The following is a 16,215-nucleotide window of genomic DNA, read 5'->3' as shown; positions in this document are numbered from 1 at the left end:
AAATGATGATGTTGGTTGTATAGAAATTATGATGTTGAGTTTCTCTTCCTCATTGCCAGAGGGGACTCTGTTGTCAACAAAGTACTCAATATGCAAAGCAACACATGTCAAATATAAAATGCGTTTTTATATTAGTAATATCAGAGTTATGGCGGAGAGGATATGGAAAGTGTGTTGAAGTGACATTTTCTGTAGTAGTGATTTCTGCTGGGCACAGCATGGGTAATGTACATGAATGTTTAATTTACACCAATGCAGTAACTTCCATAGCACTGACCTGCCTGTCACACACACACACACACGCACACGCACCCGCACCCGCACCCGCACCCGCACACGCACACGCACACGCACACGCACACACACACACACACACACACACAGAGAAACAGACACAGGATCCAACCGGTCACGATGAGCAGAACAAACATCACGAGCAGTATTAGCTGTCTGTAATGACACTAATATTTATCCAACCATTTAGGCGCCGTCTAACAGGAAGTGCTGAAAACTTTACACCGTATATGTCCCAAATGGAGCCCTATTCAACATTTAGTTCACTAATGTTTAGTTTAGTTCACTAATGTTTAGTTTAGTTCACTAATGTTGACCATTGCCCATATGGCTCACTTAGGACACATGTTTTTTTGCCATTTGGGATTCGGCCTGTATGGGGAACATTAAGGCTGATGAATCCTGACTCAAAAACCAAGCAAATATTAGTACCGATATTAGATATTAGATAATGGTATTAAAACTAGCCTAGTGGTTAGAGCATTGGAAGTTCAAATCCCTGAGCTAAGGTACAAAATCTGTCGTTCTGCCCCTGAACACGCAGTTAACCCACTGTTCCTAGGCCGTCATTGTAAATAAGAATTTGTTCTTTAACTGACTAGCCTAGTAAAGTAAAGGTAAAAAATAAATGTTAAAATAAAGGTTAAAAAAAATAAAATAAAAATAAACCTCAGATGAACAGGTGGAGCAGCAGTACCATGAGATGGTATTCAGGGTGTGACTCAAATGACACCCTATTCCCTATATAGTGCACTTCTTTTGACCAGAGCCCCATGGCACCCTATTCCCTATATAGTGCACTACTTTAGACCAGAGCCCTATGGCACCCTATTCCCTATATAGTGCACTACTTTAGACCAAAGCCCTATGGAACCCTATTCCCTATATAGTGCACTACTTTAGACCAAAGCCCTATGGAACCCTATTCCCTATATATAGTGCACTACTTTAGACCAGAGCCCTATGGCACCCTATTCCCTATATAGTGCACTTCTTTTGACCAGGCCACATAGGGATAGGGTGCCATTTGGGAGCCGGATTGATCCTATAGTCTAAAGTACTATATGCTTGCGGTGTCACACCCTGACCATAGTTTGCTTTGTATGTTTATATGTTTTGTATGGTCAGGGTGTGAGCTGAGTGGGCATTCTATGTTGTGTGTCTAGTTTGTCTGTTTCTGTGTCTGGCCTGATATGGTTCTCAATCAGAGGCAGGTGTTAGTCATTGTCTCTGATTGGGAACCATATTTAGGTAGCCTGGGTTCTTGTTTTTGTGTTTGCACCAGATAGGGCTGTTTTAGGTTTTCACGTTTATTGTTTTGTTAGTCTGTTCATGTGTAGAGTCTTTCTTAAAGTAACATGAATAACCACAACGCTGCGTTTTGGTCCACTCCTCCTTCCCACAACGAAAGCCGTGACAGAATCACCCACCACAACTGGACCAAGCGGCGTGGTGACCTTTAACCTTCGACTCAAGAAAACCGTGACATGCGGTGTGAATTTGACAGAATATGAGACGATTGATGGTTGAAATGAATGTACTGTAATTGTTGGCGTTTTCATGGAAGGGGAATTCGTGGGTAAATGGAGGCCAAGCCTTTGCACTCACGGAAACCAAACAGCTATAGTAGTTTTTAATCCAAGTGTTTTTACAGATACGGTCCCTGTTTACGTCATACTTAAACTTAATGAAAGTATTTTTCAACAAGTAGTAGTAGTTATGTAGTAGTTAAGTAGTAGCTATGAAAACATCCGCACCATTAAACAACTAACAGTAAAGCCGTAGTCTAACAGCCAAACAAATCCACTTCCCTCGATATGCCTTTGTAACACAAGGAAATACCAAATTAATGATATACCTCATCTGATAAACATTATATGACCAGCAGTTTCAATTCCATCCTTCTCTTCTTCGCTAGAGGAAAATGTTCTTATCCTACCACCAACATGGAGGGGAGGAGGTCGGCGGCTGGCTAGCTAAAAGATAACATAAAGAGCTAGACTGCTAACTACTGACTGCGTAATGTAACAACAACACAACAACATATAAGATGCTACTTATCACAGCAGCAAATGTACAAAACATTTTTTTAATATATATTGCAAATAAGTACAAATTTGGTCAAATAAAATGTTTTGTATCAATTTTACTCAGGTTCCTTCTGACAACAGAACGGAAAGGATTTTTATACCAAACACACAGTGATGATGGACAGTTCTATATAACATGATGATGGACAGTTCTATATAACATGATGATGGACAGTTCTATATATCATGATGATGGACAGTTCTATATAACATGATGATGGACAGTTCTATATAACATGATGATGGACAGTTCTATATAACATGATGATAGACAGTTCTATATAACATGATGATGGACAGTTAGTTCTATAGAACATGATGATGGACAGATAGTTCTATATCATGATGATGGACAGTTAGTTCTATATAACATGATGATGGACAGTTCTATATAACATGATGATAGACAGTTCTATATAACATGATGATAGACAGTTCTATATAACATGATGATAGACAGTTCTATATAACATGATGATGGTTTTATATAACATGTGATAGTTCTATATAACATGATGATGGACATGATGATAGTTCTATATAACATGATGATAGACAGTTAGTTCTATATAACATGATGATGGACAGTTAGTTCTATATAACATGATGATAGACAGTTCTATATAACATGATGATGGACAGTTCTATATAACATGATGATGGACAGTTCTATATAACATGATGATGGACAGTTAGTTCTATATAACATGATGATGGACAGTTAGTTCTATATATCACGATGATAGACAGTTCTATATAACATGATGATAGACAGTTAGTTCTATATAACATGATGATGGACAGTTCTATATAACATGATGATAGACAGTTAGTTCTATATAACATGATGATGGACAGTTAGTTCTATATATCTCGATGATAGACAGTTTTATATAACATGATGATGGACAGTTCTATATAACATGATGATGGACAGTTCTATATAACATGATGATAGACAGTTCTATATAACATGATGATAGACAGTTAGTTCTATATAACATGATGATGGACAGTTAGTTCTATATAACATGATGATGGACAGTTAGTTCTATATAACATGATGATGGACAGTTAGTTCTATATAACATGATGATGGACAGTTAGTTCTATATAACATGATGATGGACAGTTAGTTCTATAGAACATGATGATGGACAGTTAGACATGATGATAGACAGTTAGTTCTATATAACATGATGATGGACAGTTCTATATAACATGATGATGACAGACAGATGATGGACAGTTCTATATAACATGATGATGGACAGTTCTATATAACATGATGATGGACAGTTAGTTCTATATAACATGATGATGGACAGTTAGTTCTATATAACATGATGATGGACAGTTAGTTCTATATAACATGATGATGGACAGTTAGTTCTATATAACATGATGATGGACAGTTCTATATAACATGATGATGGACAGTTAGTTCTATATAACATGATGATGGACAGTTAGTTCTATATAACATGATGATGGACAGTTAGTTCTATATAACATGATGATGGACAGTTAGTTCTATATATCACGATGATAGACAGTTCTATATAACATGATGATGGACAGTTCTATATAACATGATGATGGACAGTTCTATATAACATGATGATAGACAGTTCTATATAACATGATGATGGACAGTTAGTTCTATATATCATGATGATGGACAGTTAGTTCTATATAACATGATGATGGACAGTTAGTTCTATATAACATGATGATGGACAGTTCTATATAACATGATGATGGACAGTTAGTTCTATATAACATGATGATGGACAGTTAGTTCTATATAACATGATGATGGACAGTTAGTTCTATATAACATGATGATGGACAGTTAGTTCTATATAACATGATGATGGAGTTCTATATAACATGATGATGGACAGTTCTATATAACATGATGATGGACAGTTAGTTCTATATAACATGATAGTTCTATATAACAGTTCTATATAACATGATGATGGACAGTTAGTTCTATATAACATGATGATGGACAGTTAGTTCTATATAACATGATGATGGACAGTTAGTTCTATATAACATGATGATGGACAGTTAGTTCTATATAACATGATGATGGACAGTTAGTTCTATATAACATGATGATGGACAGTTAGTTCTATATAACATGATGATGGACAGTTAGTTCTATATAACATGATGATGGACAGTTAGTTCTATATAACATGATGATGGACAGTTAGTTCTATATAACATGATGATGGACAGTTAGTTCTATATAACATGATGATGGACAGTTCTATATAACATGATGATGGACAGTTAGTTCTATATCATGATGATGGACAGTTCTATATAACATGATGATGGACAGTTAGTTCTATATAACATGATGATGGACAGTTCTATATAACATGATGATGGACAGTTAGTTCTATATAACATGATGATGGACAGTTCTATATAACATGATGATGGACAGTTAGTTCTATATAACATGATGATGGACAGTTAGTTCTATATAACATGATGATGGACAGTTAGTTCTATATAACATGATGATGGACAGTTCTATATAACATGATGATGGACAGTTCTATATAACATGATGATAGACAGTTAGTTCTATATAACATGATGATGGACAGTTAGTTCATGATGATAGTTCTATATAACATGATGATGACAGTTCTATATAACATGATGATGGACAGTTCTATATAACATGATGATGATGGACATGATGATGGACAGTTCTATATAACATGATGATGGACAGTTAGTTCTATATAACATGATGATGGACAGTTAGTTCTATATAACATGATGATAGACAGTTCTATATAACATGATGATGGACAGTTCTATATAACATGATGATAGACAGTTCTATATAACATGATGATGGACAGTTAGTTCTATATAACATGATGATGGACAGTTAGTTCTATATAACATGATGATGGACAGTTAGTTCTATATAACATGATGATAGACAGTTAGTTCTATATAACATGATGATAGACAGTTCTATATAACATGATGATGGACAGTTCTATATAACATGATGATGGACAGTTAGTTCTATATAACATGATGATAGACAGTTCTATATAACATGATGATAGTTCTATATAACATGATGATAGTTCTATATAACATGATGATGGACAGTTAGTTCTATATAACATGATGATGGACAGTTAGTTCTATATAACATGATGATGGACAGTTCTATATAACATGATGATGGACAGTTAGTTCTATATAACATGATGATAGTTAGTTCTATATAACATGATGATAGACAGTTCTATATAACATGATGATGACAGACATGATGATGGACAGTTCTATATAACATGATGATGGACAGTTAGTTCTATATAACATGATGATAGACAGTTCTATATAACATGATGATGGACAGTTCTATATAACATGATGATGGACAGTTAGTTCTATATAACATGATGATAGACAGTTAGTTCTATATATCATGATGATAGACAGTTCTATATATCATGATGATGGACAGTTCTATATAACATGATGATACAGTTCTATATAACATGATGATGGACAGTTCTATATAACATGATGATGGACAGATAGTTCTATATATCATGATGATGGATAGTTAGTTCTATAGAACATGATGATGGACAGTTAGTTCTATATCATGATGATGGACAGTTAGTTCTATATATCATGATGATGGACAGTTAGTTCTATATAACATGATGATGGACAGTTAGTTCTATATAACATGATGATGGACAGTTAGTTCTATATAACATGATGATGGACAGTTAGTTCTATATAACATGATGATGGACAGTTAGTTCTATATCATGATGATGGACAGTTAGTTCTATATATCATGATGATGGACAGTTAGTTCTATAGAACATGATGATGGACAGTTAGTTCTATATCATGATGATAGACAGTTAGTTCTATATTACATGATGATGGACAGTTAGTTCTATATAACATGATGATGGACAGTTAGTTCTATATAACATGATGACAGACAGTTAGTTCTATATAACATGATGACGGACAGTTAGTTCTATATATCATGATGATAGTTCTATAACATGATGATGGACAGTTCTATATAACATGATGATAGACATGATGATAGTTCTATATAATCATGATGATGGACAGTTCTATATAACATGATGATGGACAGTTAGTTCTATATAACATGATGATGGACAGTTAGTTCTATATAACATGATGATGGACAGTTAGTTCTATATAACATGATGATGACAGTTAGTTCTATATAGATGATGGACAGTTCTATATATCATGATGATGGACAGTTCTATATAACATGATGATGGACAGTTAGTTCTATATAACATGATGATGGACAGTTAGTTCTATATAACATGATGATGGACAGTTAGTTCTATATAACATGATGATGGACAGTTAGTTCTATATATCACGATGATGGACAGTTCTATATAACATGATGATGGACAGTTAGTTCTATATAACATGATGACGGACAGTTAGTTCTATATATCACGATGATAGACAGTTCTATATAACATGATGATAGACAGTTAGTTCTATATCATGATGATGGACAGTTCTATATAACATGATGATGGACAGTTCTATATAACATGATGATGGACAGTTCTATATAACATGATGATGGACAGTTAGTTCTATATAACATGATGATGGACAGTTCTATATAACATGATGATGGACAGTTCTATATAACATGATGATGGACAGTTCTATATAACATGATGATGGACAGTTCTATATAACATGATGATGGACAGTTCTATATAACATGATGATAGACAGTTAGTTCTATATAACATGATGATGGACAGTTAGTTCTATATAACATGATGATGGACAGTTAGTTCTATATAACATGATGATGGACAGTTAGTTCTATATAACATGATGATGGACAGTTCTATATAACATGATGATGGACAGTTAGTTCTATATAACATGATGATGGACAGATAGTTCTATATCATGATGATGGAAGTTCTATATAACATGATGATAGACAGTTAGTTCTATATAACATGATGATGGACAGTTCTATATAACATGATGATGGACAGTTAGTTCTATATAACATGATGATGGACAGTTCTATATAACATGATGATAGACAGTTAGTTCTATATAACATGATGATGGACAGTTCTATATAACATGATGATGGACAGTTCTATATCATGATGATGGACAGTTCTATATAACATGATGAAGGACAGTTCTATATAACATGATGATGGACAGTTCTATATAACATGATGATGGACAGTTCTATATAACATGATGATAGACAGTTAGTTCTATATAACATGATGATGGACAGTTAGTTCTATATAACATGATGATGGACAGTTCTATATAACATGATGATGGACAGTTCTATATAACATGATGATGGACAGTTAGTTCTATATCATGATGATGACAGTTCTATATAACATGATGATGGACAGTTCTATATAACATGATGATGGACAGACATGATGATAGTTCTATATAACATGATGATGGACAGTTCTATATAACATGATGATGACAGACATGATGATGGACAGTTCTATATATCATGATGATGGACAGTTCTATATATCATGATGATGGACAGTTCTATATAACATGATGATGGACAGTTCTATATAACATGATGATGGACAGTTCTATATAACATGATGATAGACAGTTCTATATAACATGATGATGGACAGTTCTATATATCATGATGATGGACAGTTCTATATAACATGATGATGGACAGTTAGTTCTATATAACATGATGATAGACAGTTCTATATATCATGATGATGGACAGTTCTATATATCATGATGATGGACAGTTCTATATAACATGATGATGGACAGTTCTATATAACATGATGATGGACAGTTCTATATAACATGATGATGGACAGTTCTATATAACATGATGATGGACAGTTCTATATAACATGATGATGGACAGTTCTATATAACATGATGATGACAGTTCTATATAACATGATGATAGTTCTATATAACATGATGATAGACAGTTCTATATAACATGATGATGGACAGTTCTATATATCATGATGATGGACAGTTCTATATAACATGATGATGACAGTTCTATATAACATGATGATAGACAGTTCTATATATCATGATGATGGACAGTTCTATATAACATGATGATCATGATGATGGACAGTTCTATATAACATGATGATAGACAGTTAGTTCTATATAACATGATGATGGACAGTTCTATATAACATGATGATGGACAGTTCTATATAACATGATGATGGACAGTTCTATATAACATGATGATGGACAGTTAGTTCTATATATCATGATGATGGACAGTTCTATATAACATGATGATGGACAGTTCTATATAACATGATGATAGACAGTTAGTTCTATATAACATGATGATAGACAGTTCTATATAACATGATGATGGACAGTTAGTTCTATATAACATGATGATGGACAGTTCTATATAACATGATGACGGACAGTTAGTTCTATATAACATGATGATGGACAGTTCTATATAACATGATGATAGACAGTTAGTTCTATATAACATGATGATGGACAGTTCTATATATCATGATGATAGACAGTTAGTTCTATATAACATGATGATGGACAGTTCTATATAACATGATGATGGACAGTTCTATATATCATGATGATAGACAGTTCTATATAACATGATGATAGACAGTTAGTTCTATATAACATGATGATGGACAGTTAGTTCTATAGAACATGATGATGGACAGTTAGTTCTATATAACATGATGATGGACAGTTCTATATAACAGATTCAGTTCTATATAACATGATGATAGACAGTTAGTTCTATATAACATGATGATAGACAGTTAGTTCTATATCATGATGATGGACAGTTCTATATAACATGATGATGGACAGTTAGTTCTATATCATGATGATGGACAGTTCTATATAACATGATGATGGACAGTTAGTTCTATATAACATGATGATGGACAGTTCTATATAACATGATGATGGACAGTTAGTTCTATATAACATGATGATGGACAGTTCTATATAACATGATGATGGACAGTTAGTTCTATATAACATGATGATGGACAGTTCTATATAACATGATGATGGACAGTTCTATATAACATGATGATAGACAGTTCTATATAACATGATGATGGACAGTTAGTTCTATATAACATGATGATGGACAGTTCTATATAACATGATGATGGACAGTTCTATATAACATGATGATGGACAGTTCTATATAACATGATGATGGACAGTTCTATATAACATGATGATAGACAGTTAGTTCTATATAACATGATGATAGACAGTTAGTTCTATAGAACATGATGATGGACAGTTCTATATAACGTGATGATAGACAGTTCTATATAACATGATGATGGACAGTTCTATATAACATGATGATAGACAGTTAGTTCTATATCATGATGATGGACAGTTAGTTCTATATATCATGATGATGGACAGTTCTATAGAACATGATGATGGACAGTTAGTTCTATATCATGATGATGGACAGTTAGTTCTATATATCATGATGATGGACAGTTCTATATAACATGATGATGGACAGTTCTATATAACATGATGATGGACAGTTAGTTCTATATAACATGATGATGGACAGTTCTATATAACATGATGATGGACAGTTAGTTCTATATAACATGATGATGGACAGTTAGTTCTATATAACATGATGATGGACAGTTCTATATATCATGATGATGGACAGTTAGTTCTATATAACATGATGATGGACAGTTCTATATAACATGATGATGGACAGTTCTATATAACATGATGATGGACAGTTAGTTCTATATAACATGATGATGGACAGTTAGTTCTATATAACATGATGATGGACAGTTAGTTCTATATATCATGATGATGGACAGTTAGTTCTATATAACATGATGACGGACAGTTAGTTCTATATAACATGATGATGGACAGTTAGTTCTATATAACATGATGATGACAGTTCTATATAACATGATGATGGACAGTTCTATATCATGATGATGGACAGTTAGTTCTATATAACATGATGATGGACAGTTAGTTCTATATAACATGATGATGGACAGTTAGTTCTATATATCATGATGATGGACAGTTCTATATAACATGATGATGGACAGTTAGTTCTATATAACATGATGATGGACAGTTAGTTCTATATAACATGATGATGGACAGTTAGTTCTATATAACATGATGATGGACAGTTAGTTATATATCATGATGATAGACAGTTCTATATTACATGATGATGGACAGTTAGTTCTATATAACATGATGATGGACAGTTAGTTCTATATAACATGATGACAGACAGTTAGTTCTATATAACATGATGACGGACAGTTAGTTCTATATATCTCGATGATAGACAGTTCTATATATCATGATGATGGACAGTTCTATATATCATGATGATAGACAGTTCTATATAACATGATGATGGACAGTTCTATATAACATGATGATGGACAGTTAGTTCTATATAACATGATGATGGACAGTTAGTTCTATATAACATGATGATAGACAGTTAGTTCTATATAACATGATGATAGACAGTTCTATATAACACGATGATAATTAGTTCTATATAACATGATGATAGACAGTTCTATATAACATGATGATGACAGTTCTATATAACATGATGATGGAGTTCTATATAACATGATGATGGACAGTTAGTTCTATATAACATGATGATAGACAGTTCTATATAACATGATGATAGACAGTTCTATATAACATGATGATGGACAGTTCTATATAACATGATGATGGACAGTTAGTTCTATATAACATGATGATGGACAGTTAGTTCTATATAACATGATGATGGACAGTTCTATATAACATGATGATAGAGTTCAGTTCTATATAACATGATGATGGACAGTTCTATATAACATGATGATGGACAGTTCTATATAACATGATGATGGACAGTTCTATATAACATGATGATGGACAGTTAGTTCTATATAACATGATGATGGACAGTTCTATATAACATGATGATGGACAGTTCTATATAACATGATGATGGACAGTTAGTTCTATATATCACGATGATAGACAGTTCTATATAACATGATGATAGACAGTTCTATATAACATGATGATGGACAGTTCTATATAACATGATGATGGACAGTTAGTTCTATATCAATGATGGACAGTTCTATATATCATGATGATGGACAGTTCTATATATCATGATGATGGACAGTTCTATATAACATGATGATGGACAGTTCTATATAACATGATGATGGACAGTTAGTTCTATATAACATGATGATGGACAGTTAGTTCTATATAACATGATGATGGACAGTTCTATATAACATGATGATAGACAGTTCTATATAACATGATGATGGACAGTTCTATATAACATGATGATGGACAGTTAGTTCTATATCATGATGATAGACAGTTCTATATAACATGATGATGGACAGTTAGTTCTATATAACATGATGATGGACAGTTAGTTCTATATAACATGATGATGGACAGTTCTATATAACATGATGATGGACAGTTCTATATATCATGATGATGGACAGTTCTATATAACATGATGATGGACAGTTCTATATAACATGATGATGGACAGTTAGTTCTATATCAATGATGGACAGTTCTATATATCATGATGATGGACAGTTCTATATATCATGATGATGGACAGTTCTATATAACATGATGATAGACAGTTCTATATAACATGATGATGGACAGTTCTATATAACATGATGATGGACAGTTAGTTCTATATAACATGATGATAGACAGTTCTATATAACATGATGATAGACAGTTCTATATAACATGATGATGGACAGTTCTATATAACATGATGATGGACAGTTCTATATAACATGATGATGGACAGTTCTATATAACATGATGATGGACAGTTAGTTCTATATAACATGATGATGGACAGTTAGTTCTATATAACATGATGATGGACAGTTAGTTCTATATAACATGATGATGGACAGTTCTATATAACATGATGATGGACAGTTAGTTCTATATAACATGATGATGGACAGTTAGTTCTATATAACATGATGATAGACAGTTAGTTCTATATAACATGATGATGGACAGTTAGTTCTATATAACATGATGATGGACAGTTCTATATAACATGATGATAGACAGTTAGTTCTATATAACATGATGATGGACAGTTAGTTCTATATAACATGATGATGGACAGTTAGTTCTATATAACATGATGATGGACAGTTAGTTCTATATAACATGATGATGGACAGTTAGTTCTATATAACATGATGATGGACAGTTAGTTCTATATAACATGATGATGGACAGTTAGTTCTATATATCATGATGATGGACAGTTAGTTCTATATACCATGATGATGGACAGTTCTATATAACATGATGATAGACAGTTAGTTCTATATAACATGATGATGGACAGTTAGTTCTATATAACATGATGATGGACAGTTCTATATAACATGATGATGGACAGTTCTATATATCATGATGATGGACAGTTCTATATAACATGATGATAGACAGTTAGTTCTATATAACATGATGATGGACAGTTCTATATAACATGATGATGGACAGTTAGTTCTATATAACATGATGATGGACAGTTCTATATAACATGATGATGGACAGTTAGTTCTATATAACATGATGATGGACAGTTCTATATAACATGATGATGGACAGTTAGTTCTATATAACATGATGATGGACAGTTCTATATAACATGATGATGGACAGTTAGTTCTATATAACATGATGATGGACAGTTCTATATAACATGATGATGGACAGTTAGTTCTATATAACATGATGATGGACAGTTCTATATAACATGATGATGGACAGTTCTATATAACATGATGATGGACAGTTCTATATAACATGATGATGGACAGTTCTATATAACATGATGATGGACAGTTAGTTCTATATAACATGATGATGGACAGTTCTATATAACATGATGATGGACAGTTCTATATAACATGATGATGGACAGTTAGTTCTATATAACATGATGATGGACAGTTCTATATAACATGATGATGGACAGTTAGTTCTATATAACATGATGATGGACAGTTCTATATAACATGATGATGGACAGTTAGTTCTATATAACATGATGATGGACAGTTCTATATAACATGATGATGGACAGTTCTATATAACATGATGATGGACAGTTAGTTCTATATAACATGATGATGAACAGTTAGTTCTATATCATGATGATGGACAGTTCTATATAACATGATGATGGACAGTTAGTTCTATATAACATGATGATGGACAGTTCTATATAACATGATGATAGACAGTTCTATATAACATGATGATAGACAGTTCTATATAACATGATGATGGACAGTTAGTTCTATATATCACGATGATAGACAGTTCTATATAACATGATGATGGACAGTTCTATATAACATGATGATGGACAGTTCTATATAACATGATGATGGACAGTTCTATATAACATGATGATGGACAGTTCTATATAACATGATGATGGACAGTTAGTTCTATATAACATGATGATGGACAGTTCTATATAACATGATGATGGACAGTTAGTTCTATATAACATGATGATAGACAGTTCTATATAACATGATGATGGACAGTTAGTTCTATATAACATGATGATGGACAGTTAGTTCTATAGAACATGATGATAGACAGTTCTATATAACATGATGATAGACAGTTCTATATAACATGATGATGGACAGTTAGTTCTATATAACATGATGATGGACAGTTAGTTCTATATAACATGATGATAGACAGTTCTATATAACATGATGATGGACAGTTCTATATAACATGATGATGGACAGTTAGTTCTATATAACATGATGATGGACAGTTAGTTCTATATAACATGATGATGGACAGTTAGTTCTATATAACATGATGATGGACAGTTCTATATAACATGATGATGGACAGTTAGTTCTATATAACATGATGATGGACAGTTAGTTCTATATAACATGATGATGGACAGTTAGTTCTATATAACATGATGATGGACAGTTAGTTCTATATAACATGATGATGGACAGTTCTATATAACATGATGATGGACAGTTCTATATAACATGATGATGGACAGTTAGTTCTATATAACATGATGATGGACAGTTAGTTCTATATAACATGATGATGGACAGTTCTATATAACATGATGATGGACAGTTCTATATAACATGATGATAGACAGTTAGTTCTATATAACATGATGATGGACAGTTCTATATAACATGATGATGGACAGTTCTATATATCATGATGATGGACAGTTCTATATAACATGATGATGGACAGTTAGTTCTATATAACATGATGATAGACAGTTCTATATAACATGATGATGGACAGTTCTATATAACATGATGATGGACATGATGATAGACAGTTCTATATAACATGATGATGGACAGTTAGTTCTATATCATGATGATAGACATGATGATGGACAGTTCTATATAACATGATGATGAACAGTTAGTTCTATATCATGATGACGGACAGTTAGTTCTATATAACATGATGATGGACAGTTCTATATAACATGATGATAGACAGTTCTATATATCATGATGATAGACAGTTCTATATAACATGATGATAGACAGTTCTATATAACATGATGATGGACAGTTCTATATAACATGATGATGGACAGTTAGTTCTATATAACATGATGATAGACAGTTCTATATATCATGATGATAGACAGTTAGTTCTATATAACATGATGATAGACAGTTCTATATAACATGATGATGGACAGTTAGTTCTATATAACATGATGATAGACAGTTCTATATAACATGATGATGGACAGTTAGTTCTATATAACATGATGATGGACAGTTCTATATAACATGATGATGGACAGTTCTATATAACATGATGATGGACAGTTCTATATAACATGATGATGGACAGTTCTATATAACATGATGATGGACAGTTAGTTCTATATAACATGATGATGGACAGTTCTATATAACATGATGATAGACAGTTAGTTCTATATCATGATGATGGACAGTTAGTTCTATATAACATGATGATAGACAGTTAGTTCTATATAACATGATGATGGACAGTTCTATATAACATGATGATGGACAGTTAGTTCTATATAACATGATGATGGACAGTTAGTTCTATATAACATGATGATGGACAGTTCTATATAACATGATGATGGACAGTTCTATATAACATGATGATGGACAGTTCTATATAACATGATGATAGACAGTTCTATAACATGATGATGGACAGTTAGTTCTATATAACATGATGATGGACAGTTCTATATAACATGATGATGGACAGTTCTATATAACATGATGATGGACAGTTAGTTCTATATAACATGATGATGGACAGTTAGTTCTATATAACATGATGATGGACAGTTCTATATAACATGATGATGGACAGTTCTATATAACATGATGATGGACAGTTAGTTCTATATAACATGATGATGGACAGTTCTATATAACATGATGATGGACAGTTCTATATATCATGATGATGGACAGTTAGTTCTATATATCATGATGATGGACAGTTAGTTCTATATAACATGATGATGGACAGTTAGTTCTATATAACATGATGATGGACAGTTAGTTCT

Source organism: Oncorhynchus masou, chromosome 30, assembly GCF_036934945.1.
Source record: "Oncorhynchus masou masou isolate Uvic2021 chromosome 30, UVic_Omas_1.1, whole genome shotgun sequence".
Classification (NCBI taxonomy): domain Eukaryota; kingdom Metazoa; phylum Chordata; class Actinopteri; order Salmoniformes; family Salmonidae; genus Oncorhynchus; species Oncorhynchus masou.
Note: the sequence above shows the minus strand (reverse complement) of the source record.